Raw genomic sequence first — 14,944 nt, 5'->3', positions numbered from 1 at the left:
ATGCAATGTAAAATCATTTTTTTTTAATTCATCAATCATTTTGAGACTATGGAGCCTGCAAAGACGAGCCTTCCTGTTGTTGAATCGAATTTTAATCCTCCTTAATTCCTCAACCGATTCGAGCACACTTGGTATTTTCTTTAATTATCGGTTAACCTTGTCTATATATACCGTGTCGTCGGCATATTCTTTTATTTTTCAATTAATCCAATTCCTTCAAAATAGATTCAAAAGGTTCATTGCTTTGAACCTATTTACCCCTAGATTTGGTTTCTCGAAAACTATATGCTTGATTAAATGATCGAGGATGCATCTGAGCTCAAAAAATGAAGTATTTTGTCTCATATGTTCAAGTTCTTCTTTTATTTTATTTTTAATTGAGAATTTCTTAAACTTCATGGTCACTATATAGAATTAATGATACACCCCTAGTGACAAATATAGTGGTAACATTGTTTGTCTAATCATGTGAAAATTGGAGTTGTTTCTAAGATATTGTTTCTTGTAGTGCACATTACATGTGTCATAGATCGATATTTTTTTAACTTGACCAATTAGAGAAGAGATAAGATCCTGAAGTATCTGCTTTGATATTATTGGCATCACATAATTCTCGTTGGTTATATTCTCTTAAAAGAAAAGAATTCTTTAGGAGAATTAGGGCAAGTCGTCATAGGAATGGTCATCGGACTAGGTGCCCACGACGGTCCCCGTGTATCTAATCCAACCAACTTCAATTCATCACAATTTTTCACACGTCGAAAAAAAATCCTTCTTACATTTTCACATTAATAGACTTGAAGTCGATGCAAGAAATTGAGGAAACGATGTTGCATTTTCTCTAGTTGCTTCTGGATTTTTCGCCCAATAATCGGTTTTAGGGTTGAAGTAAAATATTGTGCACGGATCAAATTCTTGCATTATGGAGCCCGCAGAGACGAGCATTCACGTTGTTGAATAGATTTTTAATCCTCCTTCCATTCCTCAACCGATTGGAGCACACTTATATTTTCTTCAGTGACCGGTTAAACTTCATACCTTGCTAGAAGGCCATCTATATAAATATATCGTGTCGTTGGCATATCCTTTTGAGTGTAGTTGGACAAACTACAAAAATAAGAAACAAGCACTTCTTACATGAATTATAACAATCATATTAAGGAAAGTCGGATGCATCAAATAATCAAGTAAATTAGATGACAATATCAAACAAGCATAAGAAATGGACTTGTAATCCTAGATATTCTTAGTATTGTTGATATTACCAAATTTCAAGTCTACTGGACTATCAAATATATATATATATATGGGTAAATTACACCCACACCCCTCAGGTATAATGAAATAACTTTAAGGTCCATGTGGTATCGGTAATTACATTCATCCTCCTGAAACATATTTAGAAACTCTAATTGGATAATGCATTAGATATGTTATTCATATAGAATTCTAACGGACTATTAGTTTCAGGAAGTGGTAGAGACAACATAGCGCTATGGGTGATTTACTCTTTTCTACAAACAAGTAAGTATTTTTCGTTTACGCAGATTGTTATTTATAATTATAACTTATAATTATAAATAACAATTCCTCTTTTGAGGCTGGTGGTTGTTATTTACTCTTACAATAGACTACAACAGAGTTAACGTCTTGGACCTCATGAATTTCGAATCGCAAGATCAAATACTTTCCTCCACGTATTCGATCCAATCTCTCGAACAATATTTTATGGAAAGTCAAAACGATGTAATTTTGAAGGTATCGGTCAACGAGAAAATGTTGAGGGCACTGCATCTCTCTTCAAGTAGTTTTCTGGTGGGGGTATAATGGCCCAATTGTGGGTCCCGATGAAGAACGATGATCAGTACATTTTGAGCACTTGCGAGGAACCGTTTCTATTAGATCAGGCGCTTTTTGGGTACATAGAAGTTTCTAGAATATTCACGTTCGCAGTCGAAGTGGGGCCCGGTTGTTTTCCGGGCCTTCGTGAGAGGGTTTTCATCTCCAAGGTTCCGCAATGGACTTCGAATGTGGTATACTATAGTAAAGAGGAGTACCTTAGGGTACAACATGCTATTGATCATGAAGTGCGGGGCTCGATTGCTTTGCCGATGTTGAGGATGATGATTCGATTGACGGTGACAGGTCGTGCTGTGCTATTTTGGAGATTGTCACCACTAAGGAGAAACTCGATTTCGATTTGGAGATCGATAATATTTACCGTGCACAACAATTTTGTTTCTCACTTTATTTTATTTCATTTTTTGGCATCGTGGATCACATTTTCTTCCTTGTTTGAAGAAATTAAATTCCTATTGTTTGGAGGCTTCACAAATAAAAAGCTAGCTAGTTTTTCTTAATAATCATTATATGAATTGAAAATTTCAGATGAACTAGTATAAGATATTATAGGTGTATCTAACATTTAATCAAGATGAGTAAATTTTAAACATTGGTTGCAGTCACACGAACTTGATCGTAATTTATCATTATTTTCTAAGTTGTCAATCGAACTCTATTTAAGATAGAAAACTAACTTTTTTTTTTCTTGTAACTCTTGGTTATTGATAATTTTTCAAGGCTGCTGATTTAAGTAGCTTTGCGCCTCCTGAAATTTGTCCCCAGGTCTCAATCAAGGTTTACACTCAATTATCTCAATTCCTCAATTCCTCAATTCCTCAATTCCTCAATCATCAAATCTAATCATTTTGCTAACATTTTTATTGAATTTGCTTTACGCAGAGTTTCTCGAAGAATCAAAATGCAGTTGTAGCAGAAAAAATCGATGTTTCGCGCACAATTTGACACGCGCATCCACTTCCCCTCGCTCTAACATGGATCTCTTGTAGCTACACCGAAGAATATTCCGGAAACCAAAAAATACGAACGACATAAAATCTAATATTTTAATTCGAACGAAAACCCGTATTGTGTGTAGAAGAATCCCTGTGTTATTCGAGCGATACACACATACAGGGATTTATACGTGCGTGCAAATGGTATTTTCTTGAGCAAGGGCAATGTGTGGTCGGAAAAGCACTTCAATTGAATATACCATTTTTCTAACATGAAGTGAAGGAGTATCATATAAGCAAATATCCGCATGTTCATCATGCTCGAAAATACAAATTAAATGTTGTAGTTGCAATTACCCTTAGGATTACTTTTACGGGCGAAGATGACTATATACTGGAATTTTTTCTGCCTGTGAATATTGCAGGGGTGCAAAACAACAATTATTGCTTAATAATCTCTCGAGTACTTTGCAGAGGATTAGTAAGAGTTTTAGAACAGTTTCGGAATAAGAGTTGTTTGGGACATTGGGTTTGAAGAGCCGTTGGTTGTAAATGATGATGTGTTCGTGATAAAACTGAAAAAATAGACGATAATTTCTTCCGATAGACAGTTGATCGTGTTCCTTTACAGGTACTTGTCGAAAATTAAAATAAATAAAAAGACGTAACTGCAATCTATACATTGATTGTTATTATTTTTTTTCGCAATTTTTTTTGAACCGTATGCATTAAAAGGTGCCCGTAGGTGTTCTTTCCGATCTCTACGCATTTCAACACTCTATCGGAAATTCCCTTTGCCACTACCGTACTCCAACTTGGTAGTTTTCACCGCATATCCGGGAATCGCTTTTTCATTCTTTTCCTCTGGCTACTAAGAAGTTTCAGTTCGCCAGGTTGTCTCTTGTCTGCCCATGTATTCAGGAGCAGTTCAAAAGGTTGCCCTATTCGGGAATCTCCGGATCTATGCTTATTTTCAGCTCCCCGAAGCATTTCGTCGATTACGATGCCCTTCCTCGTCTCTGAGTGCCTAGTTATCCACCGTAAGCCTTGCTTCGTTTGAACCTCGCCCTTATATATATATTAGTAATATTACTGTTTCAGAAATAATTTTGTTGTTAACACAATAATTTAGAGAGAAAAAAAAGTTTAAAAAAAAAAAGTCACCCACGGAGACCAGCGGCGGTTGACCGGTCGAAAATAAAGATTCAGAAAGAATAGTTTAAAAAAAAAAAGTCATTGCCGGAGACCCGCGGTCAACGCCTAAATCTCGTCGGAAAAAAAATTCAGAAAATAAATTATTTTCTAAAGGAAAAAAGATTTTTTTTTCAATAAATTATGAAATGTGATATATTTGTTCAAAAGAATCCGGGGTCAATGTGCAATATTGATGAAGTTAGTGCATAATGGATGGAATTGATGAAAATGATATTATTAGGGGGTATTTTAAACAAAAGATATGTCGATACGTTTATTTGCGAAACTGTTTTTTGTGTAAACATGTGTGCATTTAAGACCCTTGTCATGGGCCTATCCCTAAATGTTAACTAATTAGTCAAAATATTTTATAAATCTACCATTAGTTAAAATAAAGCTTTTCATACACTTTTACACTTTTAATATGCACTATTACTTTTAGTAAGTGGTGGAGACAACATTGAGCTAGGGGGTGACATTGCTCCCCCAACATTGTGAAAAAGACAAAGAACGATCGAGGCTTGTCAAAGCAATTCCCTTGAGACAATATTTTCGGGCTGTCACCGGTGCACAGTCTCTTCTCGGTAATCTCCTAAGGTACAACGATCGGTTGTCAAATATTTGCACGAATATTCGACCCGCGGTGAACTTGAACAATGAACGAAACTTTGACGAAGAAAAAGCAGAATATGAAGAACTATCTCTTAATTGCCAATTAAATTGAGTACATAATTGGTCAGATTCTACCTTTATTTAGAGGTGTTGGTGGTAATACCTACACGCAAGTGCACGTATCGTACAAGTAATATAGTGGACTAAACTCCAGATATCGAACCCACAGGGAATATTTAATTATTTAATCCTAGACGCTAAATTCTACCAATTGTTATCAAGCCCACCCTACACAGTCGAAAGATAAACAATTATATTAAATTAACTAAAGCAAATTAAAAGGACAAAAACAAGAACGCAAATTAAACACGGAGATTAATCAAAGTAGACAAGCCTAGGATTTTATTCTTCCCCCTATGTGATTATTATTCCCCCAATTCCTTCAAGTATGCAAGTAATTAACCCGGATTATTAACCTGAGATGCTAAAATAATCATAACCCGCTTCCGCGTGTATTACGATTCTAATACTCTAGATTCAATTACTATATTCCTATGCAATTAATTCTAGAACACAACATTAAGCACAAATCTCAATAATGGCTACCTAAGAGATTAACTATATTCCTATGTTAATACCCCAAAGGCTCTTCTACAACAGTACTAATTATTAACCCGATCTTCCGATTCATGCGATTAACAATAACATAAAAGCACATAAAATGATCAAATTCATGCACTTAATAAAACAAGTAGGAGAAATAATCCGGAATTAAAACTTGCATAAAATCATAGAAAATGGTTCATAAATCCCACATAGGGTTCCAAATAAAATCCTAGAAATAAGAAAATTAGCTACTCATGATTAAAGGAAAAACGCAAATAAAATTAATCATAAACGATAAGTCTATGTTAGGAGTCTTCGAATTCTTCGTCTTCGTTATTGCTTTGTTGCTCTTGAAATTGCATAAAAAATCCCCAATTGAGTGTTTGGCTTGGTCTTATATAGGGTGAAAAACTTGGGGCAAGAAGGCAGTTTCCTTGTGCAATTAAAATCCCTTTACTGCGCTGCCACGAGGTCTCGGACGGCCGTCCCACAATTTGAACTAAAACTCGGACGGCCGTCCGAGCTTTAAATCTTCATATTTTGGTTTTTTCACTTTTGGCCCATATTTTCTCCAAAATTGCAGTTTTTACCCCATATTTTTCCAATTCTTCAATTTGTACCTAAAATACAATAAATCAACTTTTTAAGCACCAATTATCGTTAAAATACACCAAAAGCTCAAATAAAAAGGTACGATAAAGTGTAAAAATATACACTTAACAATAGGCAGCAGAGATCCATTCATAGTGATTGCAATGGTTGGAAGAAGAAGCATAAAGTTGTGTCTGTTCTTTTCACCGAGTTCAAAACGAAGCAAAATTAATTGGTCATGGGCCAATTAATTAAATATTTGGTTTGGGCCCAATATTTTATTATTTAGATATTGGATCAACTAATTTGACTAATTACTAAATGTTACCAAAAGTAATATTTGTGGACACCTAAACCCATACTAGTCCTATCACTCGATCACATCGAGCGCACATCTTTTGAACTTTAACCATTTAATCAAGACTACTTTCATTAACTTTACTTCATGATTATGATCAAGTAAATAAATGAAATTAATCTTTACATAATTTAATTAATATTACTCAATATTAATTATTGAAAATCATGAAAGTTCCAACAATCCCCCATATGAATAAAAATGTTCTTCCGATCTTATCGCATAAGATTTATTTGTCAAAATTTCGTAGTGAATAGTACAGCATCGGGATAGGTGAAATATTTCATCTTGAACCTTCCCTAGTTAAAGCTTATCGGATTCACTTAGCCAATCGGTGAATTATTTCATCTTGAACCGTCGGCTGTTTGTGTAAACCAAGACAATAAACTTACAACCATACTAAACAAACTTGTTCAAGTTCTTGGTTGTGTTCGTTTTGGCCCTGAACATCATCGGGTTCTGCGAGTGCTTTAGAGAATTCCAACCTTTAAGATTTCTCAACGAGCTGACCCAACTCACACTAACATAGGTGATTGACCCAACTCGGTGGAAGTTTTCCAATTATGGAAGCAACTTGATAAGATTCACTCACCTCATTACCCTCGGCGAGAATATCGTAGATCATGAGTTAGAGTTCATTCACTTGCTCTCTCACAGTTTTGTTGTCGATCATTCGATAAAATTCGAATTTGTCCACTATAAATTTCCCATAACCCGCATCTTCAGACTTGTATTTCTTGGACAAACTATCCCACAAAATTTTAGCAGTCTTTATTGGACTATAAACTTTGTACAACGGTTCGTCCGAGCAATTCAAGATGTAGTTACTGCATAGGAAATCAGAGTGACTCCACGCATCAATGGCTAGGAAGACTTCCTTGTTATTTTCGAGAGTTTCTCCTTCCTTCGCCTTAGGTGCCTCCTCATTGGGAAATTTAGCCAAATTCATGGTAGTAAGGTAAAAGAATATTTTGTTCTTCCAAGTAGCAAAGTCCGTGCCTGTGAACTTGTTTGATTTTTCGGCCGCGCCGACAAACTTAAGAGTGGCATCATTGATTGAAGTCATCTACACGAATTTATTCAAGCAACGGTTTAAAATAGAAGAATTTAAAATATATGAAAATTCAAAATTCTATATTTATTTTCTCAGTACCGAAAACAAACTTTATTCTAATGTGAAAACAAAGAATAAATAATTTATTCGAAATTAGGTACAAAGGATTGTTTAAATTATTTTAAATGAAACAGTAAATGAATGCATTATGTTTATCAAATCAAAAATCAAAAAGCAATATATTAGTATAAAATAGTGACCCTTGGTATTGAATGTATCAATATCCGAAATTTTAGAACCAGACTCCTCTTTCCAGAATTATAATATATACACAATCTCTTCCCGGTAGTCTCTCAAGATACAACGATCGGTTGTCAAATATTTGCACGAATATTCGATCCACGGTGAACTTGAATAATGAACGAAACTTTGATGAAGAAAAAGAAGATTATGAAGAACTATCTCTTAATTGCCAATTAAATTGAGTACATAATTGGCCAGATTCTGCCTTTATTCATAGGCGGTAGAGATCCATTCATAGAGGGTTGCAATGGTTGGAAGAAGCAAAAATTTGTGTCCGTTCTTTTCACTGGGTTCAAAACACACGAAAATTAATTGGTCATGGGTCTTAATTAAATATTTGGTTTGAGCCCAAGATTTTATTATTTAGATTTTGGATCAACTAATTTGACTAATTACTAAATGTCCCCAAAAGTAATATTTGTGGACACCTACACCCAAACTAGTCATATCCCTCGATCACATCGTGCGCACATCTTTGAACTTTAACCATTTAATCAAGACAGTTTTTATTCACTTTACTTCATGATTATAATCAAGTAAATAAATAAAATTAATCTTTACATATTATATTATATATATATATATATATATATATATATATATATATATATATATATATATATATATATATATATATGTGTGTGTGTGTGTGTGTGTGTGTGTGTGTGTGTGTGTGTTTAGAAAACATTTAGTACCAATAGGCACAAATCTTTGCGTATTATCAATTGCAAACACAAATTTTGGGCGCAATTACATAAATGCATATCACAATCATTCAGGGTAAATTATATAACTAGAACATTTAAACTTTATATATATATACATACATATATATATATATATATATATATATATATATATATATATATATATATATATATATATATATATATATATATATATATATATTGTACGTTGACTTGTCGAATTTTTTATTATTTATTGTAAAGTTTAAATGTTCTAGTTATATAATTCACCCTGAATGATAGTGATATGTATCTATGTAATTGTCCAAAATTTGTGTTTGCAATTGATAATAGGCAAGGATTTGTGCCTATTGGTACTAAATGTTTTCTAAACACACACACATATATATATATATATATATATATATATATATATATATATATATATATATATATATATATATATATATATATATATATATATATATATATATATATATATATATATATATATATATATATATATATATATATTGTACGTTGACTTGTCGAATTTTTTATCGTTTATTGTAAAGTTTAAACCTTCTAGTTATATAATCCCCCTGAATGATTGTGATATGCATTTATGTAGTTGCCCCAAATTTGTGTTTGCAATTGATAATAGGCTAATATTTGTGTCTGTTCGTACTAATTTTTTTCTAAACCAATAGTGGGGGCAAAACTGTAAAGTGCATGCTATACAAACTATAAAAGATTAGTGCAACTTTCACAAAATTCTTTAATTATTTAAATGATGCACATCGTCCTCATACCTTCTTACAAATTGCATTAATTAATCAAATTATCCATTATCACATTACCATTAATATAAATAATACAAATTAGAAAAACAGAATAATTAAACTCGATAATTACTAGAAAATATCAATATACTCTATAAGTAACATATGTTAATTAAGTATTAGTCTATTATAAATTGTTTGCACTTTTAAAAACTAATTATATACGGTGGAAATGGATTTTATTTACATATAACAATACGTAGAACATAAGAACATAATGTTTAAATATAAAAATACGACAACGTTTAAAACTTGAAAAAACAATCCTAAACCATTTCAATATGAGTCAAAATGAGTACCACAAATTATACATTTAAGCATTTATTTTCCTATATATTTTTGTGAGAATATTTATTTTGTTGTCGTTTTTCAGTTGTTTTGTTATTTATTGGTTCTATGAACAAAATATGTTACAAAGTATCATACTTTTGAAAAAAAAAACAATTTTCCATGCGAAAATCAGTAATTGTTGAAAATTGATTGGTTATTTCCATAAACATAAAACGCCGAATAATACGTGACATAGTAATACCTAACTAAGAAAAATGACGTGCAAGAATAAAAGTAGATGAAATGTTTTTTATGATTTTTCTCAACCAATCAAATGACCATATAGGATGAAATTGGGGATATGTCAGCAAATAAAATTGCAAAATGTCAAGCATAGTAGGGTGTAATTCATTTTTTGTATATGATATATGTTATATAAATTATATTTCTTCTCTATTTATATTATATTATAGCTAATAAAGTATTATATTCAATAACAATAATATTATTATTAAAATTGTTACTGTAAAAAAAAATAGGTAATGAACAACATATAAAACAAGCATCCTTTTAATTTCAACACCTAATTATACTCGTACTATAGTAGTTATGTACATGAATAAGAAATATGATTTCATAACATATTTCTTCTAATACACACAAAAAATTATTACACTCAAACTAAATTAAGACTATATGTTGAAAAGCCTCGAATATCACAATTTCCATGGCCAAGAATAGATATTAAGTGCGTCCCGCCAAGAAATGATTTCCCGTACCCGAGTTCCTCGTGGGACCTTCCACTTCAGCACGAACGAGGAACTTCACTGTGCGAGTCCCAACAAACTCCAATACTTCAAGACACTCTCGCAAATCCGAATCATTTACCATCATCACCCATTCCTCTTCGTCGTCCAAATAATTGAGTTTAAATTGCCCTATCTCAATTTTGAACCCCTTTCCCACTTCTTCGTACAATTCACAACACCCTGAAGAAGACGAAGGTTCAAATTTAAACCGAACAATGTCTCCACCATACGTAGCTTTCACCGTAATTTTAGCCCCATTGTCTCCTTCATAGCTTGCTTCGGTTTTCAAAGGTGATTTCTCGTCAAAACTTCTCGAACTCGATGAACTGCTATTTATTTGTTTTGATGAATCTGTCATTCTTGAGGAACTAATTTGGCTTTGCTCAATAAAACCATCATCCACATCGATCATAGTACTTTCTCCAAACCTCACTACAAGAAGAAGAAAAAATGACATTAGTGTTACCCTAACTGTAATAATATTTAGAATGTCCCTAATAAGTGACAACATTTTGTAAGCTCATTTTGCTGTAATTTAAACTTATTTTTTAGTCACTAGTGACAAGGATACTGACAGCATTTTGGGCCTAACCATGTGAAAATAGGAGTTATTTTTCAAAAAAATATTTCTTGTAGTGCATATTACCTGTGTCATCAATAGATATTTTCGAACTTGAGCGATCAGAGAAGAGATGAGATCCAGAAGTCTCTGCTTTGATATTATTGACATCGTATAGTTCCAATCCATTATATTCTCTCAAAATAAAAGAATTCTTCGGAGCATTAGGGGAAGTCGTCCACGGAATGGTCTTTAATCTAGGTGGCCATGACGGGCCCCATGTATCTAATGCAGCCAACTTCGATTCATCACAATTTTTCACATCGAAATGCAACTCTTCGGAGTCGATGCACGAATTCGAGGAGAGTGATGTTGCGTTTGCTATGGGTGCATCTGAATTTTTCGCCCAATAATCGGTTTTCGTGTTGAAGTAGAATTGTGTGCTCGGGTCGAATTTTTGCATTATCGAGCCTGCGGAAACGAGTTTTCTTGTTGTTGCGTCGAATTTTAGTCCTCCTTCGGCTCCCTCAGCAGATTCGAGCACACTTTGTATTTTCTTCAATGACCGGTTAACCTTGTTTATCTTGCGCGAAGGCCATCTATATATACCATGTCGTCGACATATTCTTTTGAGCGTTGTTGGGCTAACTACAAAAATGATAAACATAATATTTAAGTGTCACTTAAAAAAACTGATTTCATTGAAAATTTATCAACATGTTTTAAAGAATTTGCTTAACTTATAACAAAGACATATGCAACTTTTAGAACAACAAGTGGACAAGACAAGATCTAGTCAAACAATATAAAAAAAAGAAGACATGTAGTACAACTTGTTAGCAATACGTTTTGACCACTTGCAAGCAACCGTTTCTATTGGACCAGACGCTTTCTGGGTACAGAGAAGTTTCTAAAATGTTCACGTTCGCGGCGGAAGTAAGACCCGGTTGTTTTCCCGGCCTTCCCGAGAGGGTTTTCATCTCCAAGGTCCCCGAATAGACTTCGAATGTGATGTACTATAGTACAGCGGAGTACCTTAGGGTACAACATGCGATTGACCATGAAGTGCGTGGCTCGATTGATTTGCCGGTGTTTGAAGAGGATGATTCGATTGATGGTGACAGGTCGTGTTGTGCTGTTTTGGAGATCGTCACCACTAAGGAGAAACTCGATTTCGATTTGGAGATCAATAATATTTCCCGTGCACTGCTGGTTTATCTCTTACTTTTTTTTAAAGCATTGTGGATAATTTTTTATTCCCTGTTTTGAGAAATTAGATTCCTAGTGCTTGGAGTGATAGTTCATTTTGCTTTATTTTGCATGTTAGCAAACTAAATAAATTGTTTCTTAAGCTTATTATTATTTTCTCAAATGTTCTCTTTCTTGTTTATAGAAATTAAATTCCTAGGATGATGCTCCTACAACTTTCATAGTTGTAGATCGAAGAATTCGGTTTAACTGTCACATAATTTTTTTTAAGTCTTTGTTATTGATCATTTTTCCAGGCCGTGGATTTAAGTAGCATTGCGCCTTCTCGAATTTACCCCCAGGTCTTAATCAAGGTTTATACTCAATTATCTCAATTCCTCAATCATCAACTCGAATAGTTTTTCTAACTCAGGTTATTAAATTCCCATTATGCAGAGTCTCTCGAAGAATCAAAACGCAGCTCTATGAGGAATAACCGATGTTTTACGTGCAATTTTCCATGCGCATCGACTCCCACTCGCTCTAACATGGATCCCTTGTAGTTACACCGAAGAATATTCAGGAAACCAAACCATACGAACGAATTCAATAAAAAACAATATTCTAAATCCGAACGAAAAACCCGTACTGTGTGTAGAAGAATCTGCATGTTATTCCAGCGATACATACATGCAAGGATTTATACGTGCGAGCGGAGGACATTTTCTTGAAAAAGGGCAAGGTGTGGTCGGAAAAGCACTTCAATCGAATCAACCATTTATCTACCATGATGTGAAGGAGTATCATATAAGCGAATATCCGCTTGTTCATCATGCTCGAAAATACGGATTAAATGCTGCAGTTGCGATTAGGCTTAGGAGTACTTTTACGGGCGAAGATGACTATATATTGGAATTTTTCTGCCCGTGAATATGAGAGGGGGTGCAAAACAACAATTATTGCTTAATAATCTCTCGAGTACTTTGCAGAGGATTAGTAGAAATTTGAGAACAGTTTCAAATGCGGAGTTGTTTGGGAAACAATGAGTTTTGAAGAGCCGTTGGTTGTAAATGATAATGTGTTTGCGTTAAAGACAACAAAAATACACGATAATGCCCTCCTTGAGAAAGTTGATCGTGTTCCTGTTCCTTTACAGGTGCTCGTTGAATTTTTTAAATATATATATATATATATATATATATATATATATATATATATATATATATATATATATATATATATATATATATATATATATATATATATATATATATATATATATATATAGTTGAGAGTAGTTTGTTAGGCATGCAATTTGTTAATATCAAAAAAGATAAGAATATATAGGATTATAACTACATTTACTATACTTGTTTATTCTTGTTATCTAAACGATTTGATTATTTGATTCACTAGAGTTTCCGTAGTAGATAATGCAACCAAAATAATGATTATTTGGTACACAAACATAGATCAAAGAATCTATACTAACTATAAAAGTATGAATTATTGGTGATGGTTTCTTCCTTTTTTGTGTGTCCAATATTACCCTTTGGCCAATAGCTTTTTTGATAGATAATATGGTAATTAGACATTACACTAACAATAATGTATATCTATAATTAAAAAAAAATCCAGAACTACTATTAATATAATTATGAAAAAAAAATATTTATTTTACCTCCCATTTAAGTTATTAATACATAATAATTAGGATAATCATTAATGCAATATTAACTTATTAAGTGTTATTAAAGTTTTAACTCATCCATTTACGTTAAAATTCAATAAAATATTTGATTTCTTTATTAGTTTAAAGCTTCATAAAATATGGATTACCACCTAATCCGAATTAATATTCATTCTTCAGTTTTGAATACCTTTAACTACCACATCTGGTGGTGGATACCATAGAAGATAATTTTTTAGAGGTTTAATTTTAAAGCATGGTGCAATATTAATTATTTCTACTAGCATTCTTAAACGGAAAAATGAGCATCCAAGCACATTCTCATATACATAAGAACAAAAAAGACCATTCAACTATTTACTAATTTCTCAAAAGACACGTTCTACACACCTTTAATTGTTTTAACTTTTCACATTACATACATCAATGGCCTGCCTCAATTAAAACAGAAATTACAAACTAATAAATACATTTAATAAATTGCATTTCATGTAATAAATAATAGGTTAGGGTTTTCCTTTTTGTGGGTGTAAAAATTACCCATTGACTAAAAGCTATCTTCAAGGGTAATATAATATATTACAATTATTTAATTATATAATATAATATAATATTTTGTAAGAGCAACTCCAACCCACAAATATCAAAATTAATTATCAAATATTTATTTGGTATTTTATATTTTAGTTTGATACCTAAAAAAAATTATTTGCTCGAACCATAGTTATCAAATAGTTCCTAGCTAAAAATAAATAATGTGATTGTATATTTTAATTAACACATGTCATTTTCTAATTGGTTATTTAGGTGGTTAAGTTGTGTAACTTCCAATTGGTATTATTTTGTTTCGGATGTATTTTTACATCCCAAAATTTAAAATATCAAAATAGAAACTCATTTGATAACTCCATTGGAGTGGAGAATTTCTAAATTGAATTATCAAAATGGTAGTTAAGGGTTTTGATACCCCATTTAATAACTCCATTGGAGTTGCTCTAACGGATTATTAATTATTTAATTAATATTTATAAATATGTACTATTTATAAATAATTATTTTTCATCTCATATTTGTAACATGCCAAAAAAAGCTGTCAACAAGTCTTAAATTGAAGAAACAATAGTATACAAAGAGTCATTGCTTCTCCGTTGTAATAAAAATGACATGAAGAAAAATTGAGGTCATAATTACAAAATTAATTCCATTTAATTAGTATTTAATTAATATTTATAAATATGTACTATTTATAAATTATTATTTTCCATCTCATTATTTGTAACATGCCAAAAAAAAACTGCCAACAAGTCTTAAATTGAAAAAATTAAACAATAGTATACAAAGAGTCATTGCTTCTCTATTATAATAAAAACGACATGAAGAACAATTG

At 32.3% G+C, this 14,944-nt stretch overlaps 1 pseudogene; it reads left to right on the top strand.

The window, feature by feature from the left end:
- Nucleotides 1–1,495: 1,495 nt before the first annotated feature.
- LOC105953909 (protein NLP9-like) lies at nt 1,496–12,948 on the top strand (annotated as a pseudogene).
- Nucleotides 12,949–14,944: the final 1,996 nt, after the last annotated feature.

The sequence above is a fragment of the Erythranthe guttata genome, chromosome 7, assembly GCF_056151865.1.
Source record: "Erythranthe guttata isolate IM_541 chromosome 7, IM_541, whole genome shotgun sequence".
Classification (NCBI taxonomy): Eukaryota; Viridiplantae; Streptophyta; class Magnoliopsida; order Lamiales; family Phrymaceae; genus Erythranthe; species Erythranthe guttata.
The sequence above is the reverse complement of the archived record's forward strand: the minus strand, read 5'-3'. Positions and strand labels throughout refer to the sequence as shown.